This window comes from Carlito syrichta, unplaced genomic scaffold (genome assembly GCF_000164805.1).
Source record: "Carlito syrichta isolate Samal-C Ts95f unplaced genomic scaffold, Tarsius_syrichta-2.0.1 Scaffold304714, whole genome shotgun sequence".
NCBI classification, from domain to species: Eukaryota; Metazoa; Chordata; class Mammalia; order Primates; family Tarsiidae; genus Carlito; species Carlito syrichta.
Window position 1 is genome coordinate 27,270 of NW_007248810.1, and position 10,260 is coordinate 37,529.

Genomic DNA, 10,260 nt, shown 5'->3' on the forward strand with positions numbered 1-10,260 from the left:
CTAAGGAACCCTCAAATGAGAGCCTATTTCAATTCTGCCAATAAACTGGAAATTTTTTTAATACTGCCATGCCAATAAGTAAATAAAATTCACAGATGTTCTAAATGATGAATAAATTACATCAAAGTATAAAGCAACAAGCTGAATTTAATTACTAGCACAAAGACCTGAACTATCAAGCCTGACAGAAGGAATGAAATAATTCTCTTTGCATAAATTTGGCTAATATCACTAGCTCAGTTTTTTTGTTTTTGTTTTTTAATTTAGATTCAGGGGGTATGTGTGCAGGTTTGTTACACAGGTGTAGTTCATGACGGTGAGGTTTGGGCTTCTGTTAAGCCTGACCCCCAGGTGGTGAGCATGGTATCCAATGGGTGTTTCAGCTCTTATCCCCTTCTTCCTCCCTCATGTTTGCTGTTGACATCCTTATGCCTGTGTGTACACAATGTTTAGCTCCCACTTGTGAGAACCCACAGTATTCAGTTTTCAGTTTCTGTGATAACTCACATAGAATGATGGCCTCCAGCTGTACCTATGTTCTGAAAATGAAAAGGACATGATTTTGTTCTTTTTTTTTTTTTTAATATATATTCCATGGTGTATACGTATCACATTTTCTTTATTCAGTTCACCATTGGTTGGCACTTAGGATGGTTCCACATTTTTGCTATTGTGAATAGCGCTGCAATAAACATGAATATAGGTATCTTTTTGATACAATGATTTTTGCTCCTTTGGGTATATACCCAGTAGTGGGATTGCTGGTTCAAATGATAAATCAGTTCTTCAATAAATCTCCAAACTGCTTTCCACAGGGGTTGAACTAGCTTACATTCCCATCAACAGTGTATGAATTTTCCCTTTTCTCTGCAACCTTGCCAACATCTGTTGTCTTTTGCCTTTTTAATAATAGCCAGTAACTGACAGAGATAGTATTTCGCTGTGGTTCTGATTTGCATTTCTGGTGATGTCGAGCACTTTATCATAGGTTTGTTGGCCACTTGTATATCTTCTTTTGAAAAATGTCTGTCCATGTTCTTTGCCCACTTTTTTTTTTTTTGAGTTAGTCTCACTCTGTCGCCTAGGCTGAAGTGCAGTAGTATGATCACAGCTCACTGCAGCCTCCATCTCATGGGCTCAGGTCATCTTTCTGCCCCAGTCTCTCAAGTAGCTGGTACTATAAGTGCATGCCACCACACCTGGCTAATTTTTTGATATTATTGTAGACACAAGGTCTTGCTATGTTGCTTAGGTTGGTCTCAAAGTGCTGGAATCATAGGCATGAGCCACCCTGCCTGGCCCCTTTGCCCACTTTTTAATGTGTTTTTGTTTTTGTTTTTTTCTGTTGACACATTTGAGTTCCTTACAGATTCTAGATATAAGGCCTTTGTTGAATGCATCGTTTGCAAGTATCTTCTCTCATTTTGTGGGTGTCTCTTTACTCTGTTGATGGTTTCTTTTGCTGTGTAGAAGCTTTTTCACTTAATAAAGTACTAGTCAATTTTAGTTTTTGCTATTTTCTTTTGAGGACTTGGTCATGAATTTATTGCCTAGGGTAAAGTCCAAAAAAGTGTTTCCTCTTTTCTTCTAGGATTTTTATAGTTTTTAGTTTGAGGTATTATGCTTAAGTCTTTAATCTCTCTGAGTTAATTTTTGCATATGATGACAAGTAGGTTTTGTTCTTCTGCGCATGGTTAGCCAGTTTCCCCGGCTCCATTTGTTGAATAGGATGTCCTTTTGCCAGTGTTTATTTTTGTCAACTTTGTGAAAGATGAGGTAGCTGTAGGTCAGTGTTTTTATTTCTGGATTCTCTATTCTGTTCCATTGGTCTATGTGTCTTTTTTTTTTTTTTTTTTTTTTTTTTTTTTTTTAGGTGGAGTCTCATTCTGTTGCCCAGACTGGATTGCAAATTGCATGACCATGGCTCACTACAGCCTTGACTTCTTGGGCTCAGGTGACCCTTCTGACTCAGGCTTCCAAGTAGCTGAAGCTACAGGCATGCACCACCACACCTAATTTTTTTTTCTTTTTTTTAATGTAGAGATGATATCTTGCTATGTTGCCTAGGCTGGTCTCAAACTCCTGAGTTCAAGCAATCCTTTTGCCTCAGCCTCCCAAAGTAGTAAGATTGTAGGCATGAGCTACCATGTCCGGCCATTGTGTCTATTTTTGTACCAGTATCATGCTGTTTTGGTTACTGTAGTCTTGTAGTCAAGTTTGAAATCTGCTAATGTGATGCCTCTGGCTTTGACATTTTTGCTTAGGATCAGTTTGGTTTTTCGGGCTCTTTTTATCTTCCACATGAATTTAAGGATTGTCTAGATATGTGAAAAAAGATGCTAGTTTGACAGGAATTGTGTTGAATCTGTAGATTGCTTGCTTTAGCCAGTACAGACATTTTAACAATCTTGATTCTTCCAATCCATGAGCGTGGGCTGTTTTAACATTTATTTATGTCATCTTTCTTTCATCTGCATTTTGAAGTTTTCATTGTAGAGATCTTTCACCTCTTTGGTTTAGATGTATTCCAAGGTATTTTATTTTTTTCCTCTGGCTATTGTGAATGGGACTGTGTTTTGGATTTGGTTCTCAGTCTGTTTGTTGTTGATATATAGGAAAGCAAATGATTTTTGAATTTTGATTTTATATCCCGAGACTTTACTGAAGTCACTTATTAGATCTAGGAGTTTTTTGGTATCATCTTTTGGATTTTCAAGATATAGAATCACATCATTTAATTTAAGTTTCTCTTTTCCTATTTGGATACTTTTTATTCTTTCTCTTGCCTGATTGATCTGGCTAGGACTTCCAGTACTCTTTTAAATAGGAGTTGGCGGGCTTTTTCTTTTTTTTTTTTAAACTCCATGATATTTCTATGTTCTGAAACTTGTGGTACATTGAGCAAGTTTAGAAAAAGTTCTTCTTCATGATTATGAAAAAGAAAGGACAAAGTCCCAGCAACATATAAGCAGAAGTGATGAAACAGAGCCCAGGGTAGTTGTCAATGTGAGAACTGGACTGCAGATGACCTCCAGGGTAACTTTTTATTCAAAGAGTCTGCAATTTTGTGGACCAAAAGGACTCTTTTGTAGATTCAGTTTCAGCAGCCATAAAACTAACTTGTGCTCAAAGTTGGATTCTAATTTGGGAGACCAGAGAGCATATAAGACTGGACAGAAAAAGGTTAATGACAATCTGCACAAGGGAAAAATCAAATATAAAAAGAGATGATACCACCACCCATCAAGTCCCTTGATCCAGAAACATCTATGAAGCCCAGGGTTTGTACGTGAGAACAGTAGAAAAGGTTTTAAGGGTATGTGCTACAGTAATAAGCTGATAAAGAACGTGAATGTCTGCCTAAATTGTTTCTATACTGAAACTTAAGATAGAAAAAAATTATATGACTAATTATACCGGTGCAGGAAAAAAACGCCACAGGTACTAAAAGGTTTTATTTCACATTAAAAATGTGAACTAAAAAAACTTATATTTCAGAAATGATAAGAAAACTTACCTGAAAAAAAATCAGTTAACAGAAAAAATTTTAATTTTCTATTTTATTTTCAAATACACATCAGGTTCAGATGGCAAAAAATAAATAAAATCTAGACAGAGATCTTAAAGGAACTACTTAATTAAGAAAAAAAGTATTCTATTGTTTACTGTACTGACATATATAATCAAGTTTAGTCATTTATTCAACAAACATGAAGCTGATATACTGATTCCAGGGACCAAACAGAGATCACATCTTGGACCCTGACCTGCTTAGTTCCATACTTTGTATACTGACATATATTGATTAGTTATAGCTTGTTGTTTATGCACCTTAAGCTACTGTCTGGAAATTACTGCCTTAATATTCAAAGTATGTGTGTATAAACTGTGTATCTAATAACAGTGGGTATTGTTTATATATCAATTTTATTATCTAAACAACATTTTTTCTATTGCTTGTATAAGTGCAAAGCATAGCCATTCTAAAAAGCAAATGTTTTCTATTACTCTCATAAAGTCAATGTCTAATTTCTTTTAAAAAGTCTAGAACTTACCTCTTCCACAGACTTTAATAAAACCACAACAATGGATTCATAAGTATTCAGAGTTAACCTACAATTTGCTCTACAGTGACAGCAATTAGTGAGTCACCAAATTATCTTACCTTTTTTTTTTTTTGAGTTGGAGTCTCACTCTGTCGCCCAGACTGGAGTGCAGTGGCCGTTCCCTGCCACTGCAGCCTTGACCTGCTGGGCTCCAGCGATCCTTCCGCCTCAGCCTTCCAAGTAGCCGGAATTACAGGCATGCGCTACCACGCCCGGCTGATTTTTTGATTTATTGAAGAGATGAGGTCTCGCTGCCCAGGCGGGTCTCGAACCCACAGGCTCAGGCAATCCACTCACCTCAGCCTCCCAAAGGCATGGGATTACAGGCTGAGCCACCGAGCCTGGCTTATCTTACTATTTGATTCAATGTCTTTCTCTGTCCTTTATGGATTCTTATTAACCATGAGAGCACATGTCTGTTCTAAAAGGGAAGAAGAAGTTACCCTAGCACTCAGGTCCCAAAATAAGTTTTGTAGAGGGAACATCACACAAGCAACATAGCCATGCACTGGACAGCTGCTCTTATGCCTCAGCATGTGTACAAGGTAGGCTTTACTAAACCATCTCTTGCAGTCTCTTGGTAGTCAGAAAGCATGCTGGTAAAACTTAGGGAATTCTCAATAAGTCAGCAATTCTCTGAGGTACCAAAGCGACACTGTCCAAGTGTGAAGGTTGCTGATAGTTCTGCTTAATACAAAGAAAAAACTTAGAAAATCAAACAGTTCTCCACAAATACCGAATTCCAACTGGAAAACTGAAAAAATACCAGGGCAGTGGACAGTTTGAGGTGATAGTCTTTGGAAAAACTAATGACATCAAGAGCTGTCACTTACTAAGTTCTAGGAAGGACTTCGAAATAGATAAGCTCATTCACTCCTCAAAACAGTCTTGTTGAAATGGATATCGCCTGCATTTTAAAGGAGAGGAATCTGAAGCTCAGAGGATCTCAGTGAGAAGGCCAATATACTGACACAGATAGTAAATGACAGAGCTGTCATTCAAGCTGAGGTCTGATTGAATTCCAAGCGTATGCTGTATCCACTATACCACACTGTATCCCTATGGAACACATTTTTTTTATTGTAGTCCAAAAGTGAGACCCATATGCTTCAGATTTACAAAAAACTGACAGTAAAGTTAATATCATTTTTTTAGAAACTGAAGAGCCTGATTAAAACAGTCTCTTAGATGATATATTAGAGTACAAACAAAGCTGTTATAACAAAGAGATCCCAAATACAATGTCTTCAAGATGTTTCTCCTACACAGTCCAGAGGCTGGCCAGGAGTCTTGTTCCACGGAGTCATCTAGGGAACCTGACTCCATTTTATTCACCAGAGGAAGGAAAAGAAAAATGGGAGAACAAATCATTTCCTTTTTGGTTTATGCCCTGGAAGTTTACATATTATTTCACATATTATTTCACATATTGCTCACATCCAATTGATCAAAATTTGTTCATAACTGAACACAAGGAAGGCTGAGGAAAATGTCTCTAGATGTGCCCATCTAAAACTTCTTCCACAAGGAAGATAGGAAAATGCATTCAAGGAGATAATAAACAGTCTCTGGAACTAATGGATAACCTCTTCACCACTACACAGAGATAAAAAATAGATAATTTTTCTAAAACACATACACATACAGACATAAACTTGAGTTTGTGTGTTACTTGAACTAGCAATATATAAATCAAGTCCCCAACATTTGACTCCAGAGAGTATGACCAAAATGACTTTAGGGAGAAAATTCTTCAAGGGATCAAGAGTCACTAGTCACCTGCTATAATTACAGAAAAATCGTACTACTGTTTCCACAGAATGAGCAATACAGGTTTCTGGTAAATCTTCCAGAATTAATCTGTTACAAAATGTCAAATTTTATATCTAACCTAAGATGCCTTCAAATATAAACTGTACCATTATTTTATGCACCACTAAGAAAGAAAAATGCTGCCAATTACACCGTGATATATGCCATTTACTGTAAGATGTATGCCGATTTCAGAGGTGTTAAAAAACGGGAAACATGTTTCTTAGAACAAATGAAATACATTATGGCCCTGCAGTAACAAATCAAACTGATCTACCCTATAGAAATTACTGAATAAACACCAATTAAATTTTGGAAGACAGCCGGGCTCAGTGGCTCAGCCTGTAAACCCATGCCTTTGGGAGGCTGAGGTGAGTGGATTGCCTGAGCCCGCGGGTTCGAGACCCGCCTGGGCAGCAAGACCTCATCTCTACAATAAATCAAAAAATCAGCCGGGCGTGGTAGTGCATGCCTGTAATTCCGGCTACTTGGAAGGCTGAGGCGGAAGGATCGCCGGAGCCCAGTGGGTCAAGGCTGCAGTGGCCGGGAGTGGCCACTGCACTCCAGTATGGGCAACAGAGTGAGACTCCAACTAAAAAAAAAAATTTTTTTTTGGAAGACAAATTATTATTACAGTTGTTATTAGGTCATTCTTTATGGTAATAATATAAACAAATACCTATATTATACTGAGGCCATATCTACACTATTACGAATTTTGAGAAAATGAATTCTGTGGGAAAGAAAGACAACTCCCTTCATGATACATTAAATAGAGCATGCTAAGAAGTGAGGGTTGCTATGAGAGCCCATGGGGGAAGATCATGGCTAGTCAGGAGGTCACAGGTTTCCTATGGAAGTTAGCGGAGTTCTGAAGGAGAAGCAGTGGCATGGCAGGGGACAACATGCATGAAAGCTCTATGATGGGAAGAAACATGTTTGAGAGATAGCAAGGTTAAGTAGGGGGCCTAAAGGATGGGAAGCAATGGAAGAAATGGCTAGAACCAGGCGGGTGGGGTAGACTTGGGTAAGTTTTTTGGTCTTTATCTCAAAGCAACGAGAAGCCAAGGAAGAATTTTAAGCAAGAGAGTAACAATCATATTTGTATTTTTATGAAATAATTCTGGTTACTATACAAAGAATGTATTGTTAAGAGTGGTGGACTAGTGGAAACCAATGAGTAGGCTACTCCAGTCAGTCTAAGAGCATTCTGACTTGAGTTTAGATGTGTTTGTTTAGATATGGGTAACAATAGAGAATTGAGGGATACAAAGCAGGATTTGAACACTATTTAGGACATAAAATGATCAGGACTTGGTAATAAATTGGATATGATGAGCATAAGGGAGAGGGAGGTATCAAGCACAACCCCTAGGTTTCTCACCAGTTGGACTAAAAAAGAGTACAATGGGCTGGGCTCGGTGGCTCATCCTGTAATCCCAGCACTTTGGGAGGCTAAAGCGAGAGGACTGCCTGAACCCGCTGGTTCAAAACCAGCCTGGGCTACTTGGTGAGACCTCATCTCTACAACAAATCAATAAATTAGCCAGACGTAGCAGCATGCGCCTGCAGTTCCGATTACTTGGATGGCTGAGGCGGAAGGATTGCTGGAGCCCAGCAGGTCGATGTTGGGTGGCCGTGAGCATACCACTGCACTCCAGCCTGGGCGACAGTGTGAGACTCCAAATAAAAAACAAAAGAGTATGATTGCAACATTCACTGAGATATACACTGGTGAAGGATACACTGAGTTTGAGATACCTATGACATAAACTGGGGAAGGGAGATGGCAGCTGACTGAAGAAAAATCTTAGGAGATGTCCACATGGAAATAGAAATCAAAGCTAGGATTGTAACTGAGATTAGGTAGGGGAGGAGTTTCAGAATATACAGAAAAGAGAGCCTGGGATAGAGGCTTAAGGAACATCAGCACTTAAAGGTCAGGCTCAAAAGGATGATTCATTCATTCAAACATCCATGCATTATTTATGCATCAATTATTTATTAATAACTGGCCACAGCCGGGCTCAGTGGCTCAGCCTGTAATCCCGTGCCTTGGGAGGCTGAGGTGAGTGGATTGCCTGAGCCTGCGGGTTCGAGACCCGCCTGGGCAACTTGGCGAGACCGCATCTCTACAATAAATCAAAAAATTAGCCGGGCATGGTAGTGCACGCCTGTAATTCCAGCTACTTGGAAGGCTGAGGCAGAAGGATCTCAGGAGCCCCAGCAGGTCAAGGTTGCAGATTGAGACTCCAAGTCAAAAACAAAACAAAACAAAACTGGCCACAACGTGCTTGTTTTAGGTATAAAGATATCCAGTGACAAAATATATAAGATCCCTATTATCAAGAGTTTACATTTTGGTGGGTAAACAAATAAAAAATACAAGTAAGTAAACAAAGTAATTTCAGTTTGTTATAAGTGCTATGAAGAAAATAAAATTGGCACTGTGACTCAAATTCCATGAGTGGCACTGATATCAGTTAGGCGATTTCCAGAATAATGAGTAACTGCTGAGAAAGCCCCAAAGCACAATCTTTCCTGAATTTACGTCAGAGTTGCTGTCCAGGGAAATTCAGTATAAATTACAACAGTACAAAAAACTATATACATGTAAAACAGATTCTGAGTTTAAATGACAAGTTTTTTTAACCTATATAAATGTCCAGAGCAGTATTCAAAAGTCATAAAGGATGCAATAGCAGTTCTGATTGCATAAGGTTAATCCAGGCACCACAGAACACCTAGGATCCCTGGCTCCTACCCACTAAATACCACTGTGCCGAACCCCAATGTGACAACCCCACACACTTCCACACTTCCCCAAGGGGCTAGTCCTTCCTCTGTTGAGAATTGTCACTTTAAGACAACAAAGTAGCCAGGCTTGGTGGCTCAGCCTGTAATCCCACGCTCTGGGAGGCTGAGTGGATTGCCTGAGAACGGGGGTTCGAGACCCGCCTGGGCAACTTGGCGAGACCTCATCTCTACAATAAATCAAAAAATTAGCCAGGCGTGGTAGCGCGCACCTGTAGTTCCAGCTACTTGGAAGGCTGAGGCGGAAGGATCACCGGAGCCAAGCAGGTCGAGACTATGGTGGCCGGGAGCGGTCACTGCACTCCAGTCGGGGTGACAGAGTGAGACTCCAACTCAAAAAAACAAAAAAACAAAAAAACAAGACAACAAAGTAACATTGTACTGAGTGACACAAATTCCAAGAACTGGAGAAGCTCTGAGGTCCACAGACTAATGAATTTTAGTTATAAACATTTCTAACTTCACTTCCAATGAAATTCAATCTTTCATTCAGTACACATTTACTGAGAGTGTACCACGTGCTATGCAATGTTCTAAGTTTCTGCCTCCCTGGAGCTTACAGTTCAGAAAACCATAGTAAACACAACTTCTTGAAATGAAGATGACCCAGAATGTAGTTCTTACATTTTAAATCTACACACCCTTGCATCTGAGATAAAAGTACAAAAAGTTTCCTTGAAAATTAATGTCATTTTCCCCATTAACTGCTACTCATTTCATGTACCATTAAATAGAACTTAAACATTTAGTTACCGATGAACGCTGTCCAACATTTTTGCTGTCCAAAAAGCAAATGTGTAGTTTCAAATCTCACCAAAGAAGTTTTTGCAATTAAATAAAGATGCTAATTATAACTGAGCCTTAGCCTGCTCGGTGGCTCAGCCTGTAATCCCAGCTCTTTGGGAGGCTGAGGTGAGTGGATTGCTTGAGCCCGCGGGTTCGAGACCCGCCTGGGCAACTTAGCGAGACCTCATCTCTACAATAAATCAAAAAAATTAGCCGGGCATGGTAGCGTGCGCCTGTAGTTTCAGCTACTTGAAAGACTGAGGCAGAAGGGTTGCCGGATCCCAGCAGGTCGAGGATGCGGTGGCTGGGAGCGTGCCACTGCACTCCAGCCTGGGTGACAAGAGGGAGACTCCAACTAAAAAAATAAAATTTAAAATTTAGAAATTAAAAAAAAAATAACTGAGCCTTTTTTGGACTCTAAATAAGACAAAAGAAGAGAAAAAGCAAAAAGGGGAGCTATGAGCTTTAACTGGGGAATCAAAGTACTGGAGCAATCTTCTGTGAGAACAAGTCACAGACGGGCAGATACAGAGAAGAAATTCTGATGCGGGAAAGAAAATGCAATGAAAGACTAGCTGGTAAAGATTTCTGATTAGCACAGTACCGCCACTACAAAGCAGTTGATTATTACCTTAATTTACACTCTCAAGAATGCTTCAGTTTAGGAAATTTTCTAAACATAAAAAAAAAAACTTTATATAAAATATTATATTATTTTTCCTTTTTTTTTTTTTTTTTTTTT